This window comes from Chiloscyllium plagiosum, unplaced genomic scaffold, assembly GCF_037043375.1.
Source record: "Chiloscyllium plagiosum isolate Xiang-an unplaced genomic scaffold, Cpla_swu_hap1 HiC_scaffold_1, whole genome shotgun sequence".
NCBI lineage: Eukaryota > Metazoa > Chordata > Chondrichthyes > Orectolobiformes > Hemiscylliidae > Chiloscyllium > Chiloscyllium plagiosum.
Genome location: NW_028270139.1, coordinates 60,553,435 through 60,566,372, shown reverse-complemented (window position 1 = coordinate 60,566,372; position 12,938 = coordinate 60,553,435).

Below are 12,938 nucleotides of genomic sequence, written 5' to 3'. Positions count from 1 at the left end.
AGGATTAATTTCTTCAGCCAGAGAGTGGTGAATCTGTCGAACACATTGCTGCAGAAGGCTATGGATGCCAAGTCGTTGAGTGTAATAAAACATTGATTGGTTCTTGATTAATATGGGCAGAAGGAAGGAGAATGGGTTTGAGAATCCCATTAGCCATGATTGATTGATGGATCAAATTCAATGGGCTAAATTGTCTAATTCTCCTCTTGTATCATATGGTCTTAAGATCTCAAATTAGCTAATGGTTTGGAAGCAAAATGTGCTTTTAAATACGGATCTTTCCCAGTTGAATTTGGTCACTTTTGGGATGCTGCAGGATCCTATATTTCTTCCTATTATTAAATTATTGAGAGCAGATCTTATGGATAACATCATCTTGTGAGTTAAAACTTTGTACCATGGAATGTTTGCAGTATAGTATATCTCCTTGTATTTTTTACACCAGAATGAATCACTTCTTCCTTTGGAATTAAATTTCATCTGCCATTTCCCTGCCCATTCTAGTAAATTCTTTATTCCTCTCAAATTATATATTAACCTCTTCACAATTCATTGTACAATTCCTAACATCATCCTCTGGAGAACTCCACCATAAAACCTTGTAGATAGTTCACATTTTGTCAAATGTTCTTCCTACAAGTTTTGGCAAACTTTAAACATTTCTGGTTGATCCCTGGTGAGATATTCTCTCTGAGTTTTGTTCAGGTGTATTACACTGCTTTCAGATATTCTTTCAGGTGTTTACTGCATCATCACACAACACCTTTTCATCAACACTCAGGCTCTTGGTTCCTCCCACAGTTCATCCATGCACTTGGTGAACACGGTATTCCATTGTTGCTCCTCCTGCACTGCTGCCTATGTACGTTGAAGATGGTCTGGTGCTGCGCATATACCAAAATGAAGGCTCTAAAGACTCCTCTTTGCACTCTACCCTCTCTAGCAATAGAGTCCTTTGTTTTGCAGGCAGGATTTGCAGATTCAAGTGTTGAGAGAAATGCTTGAAGAAAGTTGTTCCAATCTAATCCTGCACTTTTCATGTCCTGGTAGAAATGGTCATGCCTTGAATGAGGAGACTGTCAGGTGTTATAAAACACACAGGACACAAAAATAGCATGCATCAAGAGGAATGATTTCCCCTGCATTCTTCTGCAGTGGCTTCAATGTCATCATTTTACAATGAGGCTTTCCTTACCTGCAAAAAGGCCACACAAAAATAGCAAGGGTCAGGCAAACAGGGGAAAATTGTTTCTCCAGTAAAATGTTTAATATTTCGTAATCTGATGCTGGTTGCCATTGGTCAATAAAACTTTAGCCACTAATGTCTGCTTCCTCCTTTTTATGCCAGAGAACAGTTCAAATTGTCCTATCCAATATTTATTCCTAAACCAACAAATCTAATTATTTATCTCTATCATTTATGTGACCTTACTTTTAGAATGTGAATGCTACATTTACCTACAAACAAATAGCCACACTTCAAAAGTAGTTCATTGGCTATTTTAGGACATTGAGAACATGGAAGGCGCAACACATTAATGCAATGTTTTTTCTTCTGGACAATTAAATAACATGTCAAACATTGTCGGGTTACTTGTTAATGCTGTGTCCAAAGCCCAGAAGCAGTAAGTCTCATCTTTTCAATAACCACTGACACTATTTTGTTGTTGAGGTTCACATACCACAACATGGCTATGGCTGACATTAATGAATTTGTCGGTGAACACTGGAGAATTATAAATGATTCAGAGAGTCCATAGCAGAATAATGTCTGTACTTAAATAGAACATCAGATAAAATGAGAACGCTGCCTGCAGCAAGGGCATGTATTTGAAGTACAGCAAACATGGTTGTTCTCAAGTTTACCACCAATTACTTGCTTGCTGCTGCCTCTGGACAAATGACAAGAGCAAACAAGGCCACAGATGGAACATCGCAATGTATTCCTAGAACAGAAACAGTACGATCTAAAACTGTAACACATCGAGATAGGCAGCAAGCTGAATGTCAACTAATTCCGTAGCAGAGTTTACAAGAAACCTCCATCCTTATTCCCTTTAGGAGATACAGAATACTTTAAACTCCCATCCTAACAGTTCACAGACAGATGAAAAGGCACTGGTACTGTATATTACAATTCCACTTAATGTTTCATCTTGAAAAATAATTATTGCAAAGTTTTCAGACATTTACTTTTGAAGCTAATGTTTGAAATTTTAGTCTCTCAAAGATTGCTCTGATGAACATATGCTTCTTCTAACTACAAACATTGGCTACAAATGTTTTGTTATTACAATATCTTCCTCAATCCATTTCTTTTTCACCTCCTCTGTACAGTTTATTGAAATTAGTCTTTATCCTATGAGTGACCATGTTGCTCATCGTATTTCAAATCACTATCATGTTGTCAAATTTCTCCACAAAACTTTGTAGATTCCCTCCTGGTATGGTCAAATCGTTGGACTTTTTTTTATTTGTAAGCAGACAAGCGTTGACCTTTAAATATCTGCTTTGTATTAGCAGCTATGGAAATCCTTAACAATGAAATGAGCCTTTTGGAGAATTTATATTTATGTTTCCCTGTCATACTGCACTTTAATCCAGTTTTCTCTATTTGCATTTTCAACTCATTGAATAAGTTAATGAATGGCAGCTTTCTTGTTGGTGAACATCATTAGATTTATTGAATGGTTCTTATCTAACACAAGGACATAAGGCTCAATACATCCTAGAAATGTCATAGTTTCCACTAAAACACCATGAACCTTTTCTGACAATGAGTTTAGTAGCAGAATAAGTGTGAAGAGAGGAGGGAAGGAATTAAATGAGCACTGATTGATTTTTCAAAAAGTTGAGTGCCATCATCTATTTTACCTTGAATAAAGGAACAGGGCAAGTGTTGTCCATTGTTTGCAAGAATAATTCTAACAGCTGAGAAAATTTATGAATGAATCCTTCACTGAAGCATGGTCTGTTAAATCATTGCTGCTCCATGATGCCTGCAGAAAATGTAATGAAAGGGTCATGGATCCTGTTGGTACTCTTCTTACTCAGTAGACCTCTTGGTCTTCCAACTACTTTTCTTCCATTTTCATCCCCAACTTTTTGAGAAAACACAAGACTGCTGATACATTAATGCTGATTTAGGAATTAGCAGTTGAATTTCTCCCTTCAATATTTGTTTGAAGTGTACAAACTGTCTACTGCTACAATTGAAATAATATGGCTTGAAAGGGGAAAAAGTAAATGCCCCCGCCCCCATTTCAAATGTGTGTTTGAGTAGCACTTATCCAGCCTGTAGCAAGTCAAAAATAAAATATTCAGCTCATGCATTAACTGTAAAGGTAGAACACATTTCACTTGATGTTATTTGTAAATGTGCATAATTGACTGCTGAATAATGAAGATCAAAAGAATGGAAACAGGGATGAATGGCATTACTTCGATCATTTTTAATTGTTTTATCCTGGATTACTTTTCTATCAAGACTTTATTAAATATTTATTTTAATACAACAGTTCATTGAAAACCCTTCAATACATAACACCCCTTGAATTCATAGAGGCCATTGATTATTAAGAATGTACTGAGCAGATTTGAATATACTGGAATTGTGCACATTTGTTGTGTAAGGTAGGCAAAGAGAATGTAAGTGGGAGAGAAAATAACTGAGAATAGCTTTAATTTGCTAATCAATATTGAACTAACATTGATATCAATATTATTATTTTATTAGAAATGAATAGAAAATGTAGTTGATTTAGCAACAATGATTTTATTTAAAACTTATTCCTTTTCATTCCAGTCTACTCACATGCTATTATTCTTAGTCAGGAAATATGAAATTGTCTTTTTCCAGAAACCTTTCTGTCCTATTCATTGATATTTCTACCAGGAGGCATTATTTGAGCAGAGTAAAAGAATATCTTTAACCCCACCCAAAACTTGTTGACCTACCTTATCAAAAAGCATCCAAACTGTATTTAGCAACTGTATTCCTTAATTGAAGCCTAAGTGCTAACGCTAGCAAGGAAGATGGCTTAAGATTAAAGATTAATTATTACAAGTTGTAATGTTTTAGGCAAGTCACTGTTATTTCTGATAACAAATGAAGTTAGTTCTTTGCAGAATTCTAATATTCCTTTATCTGATTAATTAAAATCAGAAAAAAGAATCCATTTTGTGATTTGTAATTTCAATTCGTGTGCACATAAATAGAAAGGTGTCTTTCCTCTTTGCATCTGAAACCCAGTTGAAAATAAATTACAATAATACTTACTTCTGTTTGAAATTCAAGAAACTATAATGATTATAAAGTGACCACTTAGATTTATTATTTTCTTGTCAACCTATAAGATTAAAGCTAGAAAAATGAGTTCCTACTCGTGTAGGTGAACAGAATACTCAGATAAAAGGCTGGTCATGTTTCCATTTTCATTGACATTTGGCGTGACCATCATTGCTGAGAATTTAAGTAGTAATGTAAATACTTATGATACAGATATTGTCATAGTAACATAGGGACACAGAATTTTGCCATTTCAAAACAGTCATGCCAAAACTCTCAAAACTGTCATGCCATTTAATGAGATCACGGTTAATCTGTCACTTAATTCACTATCCCTTGCTACATTTGAATTGCTGAATCATAGAATCCGTAAAATGTGGAAGCAGGCCATTTGGCCCAACAAGTCCACACCAACCTTCCAAAGAGTATCCCACCAAGACCCATTCACCTACCTATGACTAATGCACCTAACTTACACGTCCATGAACACTATGGGCAGTTTAGCATGGCCAATTCACCTAACCTGCACACCTTTGGACTATGGAAGGAAATCGGAGCACCCGAAGAAAACCCGCACAGAGAAGGGGAGAATGTGTAAACTCAACACAGACAATTGCCCGAGGCTGGAATTGAAGCCAGGTCCCTGGCACCGTGAGGCAGCAGTGCTAACCATTGAGCCACCGTGCTGCTTGGAAGATATCAACATTTATTAATTTCTGATTTAAAGTGAATTATTCAATATAATTCCTAAATTTTACTATCTCTTGTTAAAAAATGTTCTTATTTTACATCTGAGAGGTCTGACTCAGATGTTAGATTATATTCACTAGTCCTTGACACACCAAACAGCTAGAATAGTTTTTCTGTATCTATTCTATGAGTTCTGTTTAGTATCTTGAAAACGTTAATCAAATCATTGTTAATCTTCAAAATTTCAGAGAAAAAAAACACTTTCTTTTATCTCTCCTTGTAATTAAATCTTTGAAGAAGGTGTCATTCTGATCAATCTACACCACCCTCTTTCCAATTTCAATGTATTCTTTCTAACCCAGAATTACTCTTAATGCTCGGTATCATCTTGGCATGGTTTTGTATAGGTATGGTGTAACATCTAATTTCTTCTATATTCATCTAGTATTCATAATAGCTGGTAATTCATTCATTGATTTTTCATTATATATTTTACTTTTTCATGATATTTCAATATTCATTGTATATGGACCCTGAAGTCTTATTGATTTCCAGAGTTTCTAATTTTTCACCATTTAGAACAGTACCCTGTTCTATTTTTTTTTAGTTCAAAACTGGACTAAAAAAACTGGACAAACACTGAAGAATGTTTGTCTCACTTTTGTCTGTTAATTTATTCTGTTAATATTCCTTCGTAATTTCTCTGTTTCTATCTGCAGTCTGCCACCTTTCTTTGTACCAGCAGCAATTGTGGGTATGTGTCAATTTATGTTGTCCTCTAAGTCATGCTACATTTAGTATAATTGAGGCCCCAATGAAACCATAAGTTATCACATCCTGCCAACTCCCATTGTCTGCACTTGCTGCATCCTGCTGAACTGCAAATTTTATAACCAGCTCAATAATTTGTCTTTAATCCCATGAGCTTCAAATATAGTTAACAATATGTTCAAAAGACTGTGTTTAATGCCTTCCAAAGTTCAGTTAAATAACATTCATAGATCATCTCCTGTCAACTCTTTTAGTTCATCTCTTTAAAAAATGATCAGATTCACAACAAATTAACCTCATAACTTGCTTCCAAACAAAAATCATCAGGCTAACAACACGCACCATTATTTATGCACAAATTTCAAGGCAAGTTCAGGTGAGGACTGATGCAAAGCTCAATATCTCTGTCAAAGGTGTAACACTCCATCATTAGATTCAGGAAAACAGCATCTTCTGTCAGCATGAAATGGATTGATTGGTGTGAATTTGCTCTATTTGTAAACTCGGAAGTAAATGAATCACATGCATAAAATTACATTTTGTCTCAGTTAGCATAAGTGTCCTTAAATTGATGCAGCATGTTAATTAATGCCAATCAGCATGTGTGAAACTTAACATTAACAATTGCAAGTGTGGAATGCAATTCCTTCAGTTTGAATGGATGTTGAAGATTTTTGAAATCTAAAATTGCATATTTTTATTTAAATGTTCCATTTCTCTCTCATTTAATGCAGTGTTTCTTTCCGGTCTTTATTTCTCCATGTATTTAGTGTTCAAGTCAAAAATCCATTCTCAATTTATTTCCTTCTCAATTCTTCTACTGTTATTTCATAATCATTAATTTGGTTGATTAACGTTGGTTGACCCAGTTGTTTTGCCTATAGACCCAGGTCCCAATTTCCCAGTTTCTATCATTCTGGCATTGTCAGCTCACATCGTTGAAAATGTATGATGCAAAGATTTAAAAAATGCAAACATGCAAGAGCAATGCTAACTAAATGCAGATGCCATTAGATGTGCTGCTACAGTAAATTATGACCTATCGCGTTTTCGCAGCTGCATGTTAACTCCCCCGAGAATCAGGATAGGATTCTGCAGTATAACACTAAATATGACAAGAATGGCATTTTTTTCAGTTTAATTAAAGAACACTAATTGTAATGATGTGCCAATGGACCTCTTGATGATGAAAATTTGCAGTTGTGAAATTAATTACTTTTCTAGAGTAGACCCAGTGCCTGTGGAGAGCTTGGACCCTTATGAAGCAACTAATTAATCTCAGACAGCTACGACTGTGGTATGTCATTTTAACATAATCAACTTTTAAGATTTAACTGTCCTTGTGGATTGTTTCGAAAACCTACCGGCAAACCAGTTAAACTTCAGCTACACTTTTATATTTTTCTCTACGAAGTAAAGAATGAGAGAGACTGGGTGGTGGAGTAGATAAGCAATTTGTCCTTTCACTTTGAGACCTGGCTTTGCAGTCAGGTTTGTTTGATAACAAGAAAGCATTCTCTTCATGTGAACGCAAGAATCCTTCAAGAAGTGAATTTTGGCTGTTCCACATGAAGATTCAGATCAGAAACAGATTGCCAATTTCCGACAGAAACACACGATGTAGGAGTATAACATTTTAGAATATTGTTGTGGGTCTAGCAATGATGATCATTTAATTAGAATATTAAAGTAAAAGGAATATTCCAGGAAAATAAAGTTAGATAAAAAGGTCCAGGACAACTAAGTACTTTTATTTAATTTAGAACATATTTAGAGCCAATGTATGGAGCATTGGGGGTGCTAAAATTAGCACCTAAACATTTCATTCCGTTTAACATTATTACGGGCTGCTGTAGTAGTAGACTCTACATGGAGGATCAAAATAAGTATTTAAATTCTCTTTCTTGGAATTCATGCTCACTTATTTAAAGAATATGGATTGACCTTCCATCCCAACATCTTTCAGGCCACTATCCCAAAAGTATGAAAAGGAGACAGATTATACAATGGTTAAAGTTAAAAATTACTCAACACCAGGTAATAGTCCAACAGGTTTATTTGGAAGCACAAGCTTTCAGAGCGCTGCTCCTTCATCAGGTGGTTGTGAAGCAGGATCATAAGACACAGAATTTATAGAAAACAATTAATGTCATGCAGCTGAAATGATACATTGAACAAACCTCGTTTCAATATATCACTTCGTCACCTGATGAAGGCGTAGCGCTCTGAAAGCTTGTGCTTCCAAATAAACCTGTTGGACTATTACCTGGTGTTGAGTGATTTTTAACTTTGTCCACCCCAAAGCAAAACCAGCTCCACTAAATCATGCATAATGTTTGCAATTTGTACTGCTCAAATTAATGTCAAACAAGTGCAAAGTAAGAAAGAACCATCACATATATTTGTTTATCCATAATTGTCTCCTTTCTAATTCTTCCATCCATCTTTGTTGATAGATTTCTTCTCATATAACTATTCTATCTACTTCCTCTCTATTTTCTGCCTCTCAGAGAGGACAGACAGCACTGAGAAAAGGGGTGGCACGGTGGCTCAGTGGCTAGCACTACTGCATCACAGTGCCAGGGACCCAGGTTTGATCCCAGCCTTGGGTGACTGTCTGTGTGGAGTTTGCACATTCTCCCTGTGCCTGTGTGAGTTTCCTCTGGTAGTTCCAGTGTACTCCCACAATCTAAATACATGCAGGTTAGGTGAATTGGCCATGTTAAATTACTCATAATGTTAGGTGCATTAGTCAGGAGTAAATGTAGTGAAATGGGTCAGGGTGCGTTACTCTTCTGAGGGTGGTGTGGATTTGTTAGGTAAAATGGCCTGTTTCCACACTGAAAGGAATGTAATTAAGTAAACGTGAAGGGTCAGATTAAGGAAGAGTGTCAGCAACACTGTTTGACTCACAAAGAGGTGTTAAAAATATTATTTAAATTAGTCTGTTCAATAATGTTATGATACAAATCTGTGACAGGTAAGACCTGAACCCAGATCTTCCATCCCAAAGGTAGGGACAGTACCATTCCATCACATGACACCTTAAGTTATTTTTAAATAATCTTTTCAGACATACCCCTCTCAGGTATGTGGGATTTGAAATTTAGCTTTCTGGTCTGAGGTAGACATACTCCCATTGTGCCATAAAAGTGACTAAAACTGTTAATGTTCAATAACCATCAAACTAAAGATTAAATATCACTTATGGGTGTGGGACATGTTATTGTGTTAACCTTTCAATCTGTGCACAAGTGACTTGATGTTATTGAAGGCATGGTGGTGCAAGCTCTTTAGATCCTAAATCTTCTGAGGTGCAATTCTATCAGCAATTGATAATCTGATAACGTAATTCCCTACTTACTCGAGCAAAACGCTGTAAGCTGAATAAAATTCATGAGATAGGATCAGTTTCATGGTGGAGATGGGCTCCAATGTCTACCTGAGCACTTCGATTCACTGTTCCAATGGAGAAAGAGAATATAGTTGCATTGGCATGGAAAGAAAATTGAGAAACGTGTTGCCAGTTTATGGATAACTTTTTCTGGGACGGCATTCTAGCTGAATCTCACCAAAAGCACAAATCGATGCCTTCTTTGTCCTTCTGAGCCCACACGGGGAAGTTGCACACTTACAGAGCCATTCACCTCTGCCAGGTAGCCACAAATCTCCTTCGGGCTGACAGGAAAACTGCAGCCAGGCCCCACTTTAATCACAAAACGCATTATTCATATTACTATGAAGGAATCCATGTAAAGAACTGATCAAGGGTCACATTGTCAAAGGGTAGCACTGATGGAGTGCCACATTATGGGAAGGTCAGTACTGAAAGAGTATGATAGCTTATAAGAGTTAAACAGTTATTATTCTATAAATAAAGAATGGTAAGAACTTATAAAAGATTATTATTCATGGACAGTACCTAACTACACATCCTGGCTTTTTTAAATTCACTCATGGGGTGAGGGCATCACTGGCTATGCCAGCATATACTGTGTTGCCCATCCCTAATTGCTCAGAGGGCAGTTAAGAGCTAACCACATTGCTTGTATAGCTTTGTGTGTTTTTGTGGAAAAAATGAGAATCCCTGATGATTAAAACATGCATCCCAAAATTGCAAACCAGCATATGATTTTGCTCACAATTCAGGACGATGAAATCAGCGCATACTGATAATCCGAGACCACACTTACCTGGATTCTTACAACCTAGAACCATGTTATGACTTTAAAATGTGGATGCCCAGACTAATGGAAAATAGCTATTATGAGTCCATTCAGTCTGACTCTTCCAGAATCAGGGGATCCAATATTTTATGAAGGATTTGATAAATGTTCGAGAATCAAAGAGGTCTAATTTTAAAGTAGAAGTTAACAGTGATTGGCAAAGAATGAACAAGATCATAATTGAGAAACCATCACTATACAAAAGAAATGAGCTATGCAGTCTCAAAATAAACATTATGAACATTGAGAACAAATGCAAAATTTTCCGATTCACTTAAATTGCTCAGGTATATTTCAAAAGTTAATGATATGACCACTGAAATAAATCTCTTCCTAACTGAGGAATCTCTTCCTAACTCTTGATAACTTTGCAGTTCTCACAAGGGTTATTAAGCTAAATATTGCATTAATAATTGATGCATATGCTGCTTAAAATGTTTAATTGTAACAATAATTGAAATTTAAATTAGAAATATGAACTAGAATGAAATCATGTTTTCTCTTTTTTTCTGAATACTGTTTAACTTTGCAATTGACTGTCTCCATGTGACTTTGAGTCGCACGTTGAGTTCTCCAATAAAATTCTATGTTTTATAGTTTATATTTTTGTATCAGTAAATCAAGAATCTGACTCTATATTCTCTTTGATCAGGGAATACATTACTGTGATGTAACCCAGACCCAATAATATTTAAGATATATTGTAATCTGTCTTCAACTTGCTAAAAAGACTCTGGCTAAAGGACAGTAGTGGTCTCATGAAATTCCTTTCCTGTGAGGCAAGATGGATCAGTGTTAAATGAACTTAACATCTATATGTAAAAGGGGTTAGAATAATTAGGCACCATATTAGTATAAAAATGTAATGTTCCTACTTCTTTCAGTTGGAGGTGTCATCTGTCAGCAGAACTCTGCTGGTTAGTTTAAGAAATGTTGGAAAGGTCAAATGCCAAATGGGCAAGTAACAGTGATAATTTCAAATATTCACCTGTCTGTTTTGTGTCCCTAAGACAAGATTAAAACTAATTATGTTAGTTGAGGTGCTGTGGAATCATTAATTATTACTAAGAGGTTTTTGATCTTTTTACTGTCTGGGGATTTTCTCACAGTTGCTCTCCGTTTTATCGGAAGAGTTGGGTGGAGACTAGAATAACATGCATGCTGATAAATTGTTTTTTTTTTGCTGAACTTCTGGTGAAATTAAAACACTGAAGCAGGAACAAGGTACAAAGAAACTCCCAGCTGGAAGCACGGAAATAGCAAGACACCATACCCAACAAGAAAAGGAAATTGGATTCTATGCTTTGTATGTCATTTGAACAAGTCTCGGAACTGGCAAAAGATCTAATTATTGTCAGGCTTCATTTTAAAGTATGATGAGGGTACCCCTACATTGCAATCTCACTCATACTCAACTTTAATTTTCCACAAGGCACTTTCCACACCATAGACTTTGGTCCATCTGATAGATCAGTTAGTGAACATGTCTTCATTTCCACCAATAACGCAGTCAGGTTCCAGGCTATGAAAATGCTTCTTATTTGGAGTTCATGTGTTTAATAGCAAAAGATAATATTGTGGTTTAGATATTAAATGCAAATCGCATGGTAAAAGGCCTAGCATAATGGAAAGACGTAGGGAAAAAAACAGAAAGTACATGAATGGAAAATATGGACAAGTTTACAAAATGAGAACCTCAAACACAAATGGCGATTTAAAGCATTCCTGCTGGAGATGAGGGAAAGAGGGAATGCCTGAAAATTTATGGACCCCAAGGAGTCTAGCTCAGAGGAGGAAAGTGATCACACAGTAAATGTTAAAGTATTGGGCCAATAGGAGAAGTTTAATGCCCTTCGGTAATCTAAGTATCATAAGGGCTTTCCTTGATAAGTACAGCCTCCTGATCCACTGCTGTTCAGGTAGGTTTAAGAAATTGACTCTTTAGGTTATATTTTTGTGGATCTAGCTGATCACACATGGAGTATGAACTGATGAAGAAATTAATGCTGAACAGTGCACTTTAAGATCCTGCTTTTGTTTCGGCTTTTGGACATTTTCACGAGTCAAATGACGAGCAAGCCCCAAAATCCAACAGGTCTAGGACGAAATTGCCAGCATTGTTGCTTTAGCATCTCCAGTAAACTTCTGTCTTTCAGTAGGGTTACCAAACATTCGTGGCTGTCCAGTTTTATACCAACTATAAGAGGCATGAAACCTGGAATGGAGGTGGGAAGTATTTCAAAGGTAAATGTAATGGTTTTAAATTCTTCACAGTGCATCATGAAATCTGACTCAGTGGAATGGGCCTTGACAACGCTGTAATTTGCAAGATTTAAATACTCATTGAACAATGGGTTTGCTTGATTGTTACTTCTGGCAACTGACTAACAAGTAAAATATCAACATTGCAAATCTGAAAAAAGTATTTTTTTCAAAATAGAATAGAATTCCTGCAGTGTGGAAACAGGCCCGTTGGCCCAGCATGTCCACACTGACCCTCTGAAGAGTATCCCACCCAAATCCATTTCCCGACCCAACTATCTACATTTACACCCGACTAATGTCCCCAACATACACATTACTGAACACTACCGGCAATTCAGCATGGCTAATTCACCTAACCTGCACATCTTTAGATTGTGGGAGGAAACCAGAGCATCTGAAGGAATCCCACGCAGACACGGGGAGAATGTACAAACTCCAAACAGACTGTCACCTGAGGTGGAAGCTAACCTGGATTTCTGGCACTGTGAAGCAACAGTACTAACTACTGAGCCACTGTGCCACCCCTGATGAGTTCAAGAAGTCCACTTCATAAGTGTAATTCATAAGCCCTATTAGAATAGTAGGAATCCATTGAATGGCCCATACAACTTAGAGTCATAGTCATAGAGATGTACAGCATGGAAACAGACCTTTCAGTTCAACTCATCCATGCCAACTAGTTATCAATCACACAATTG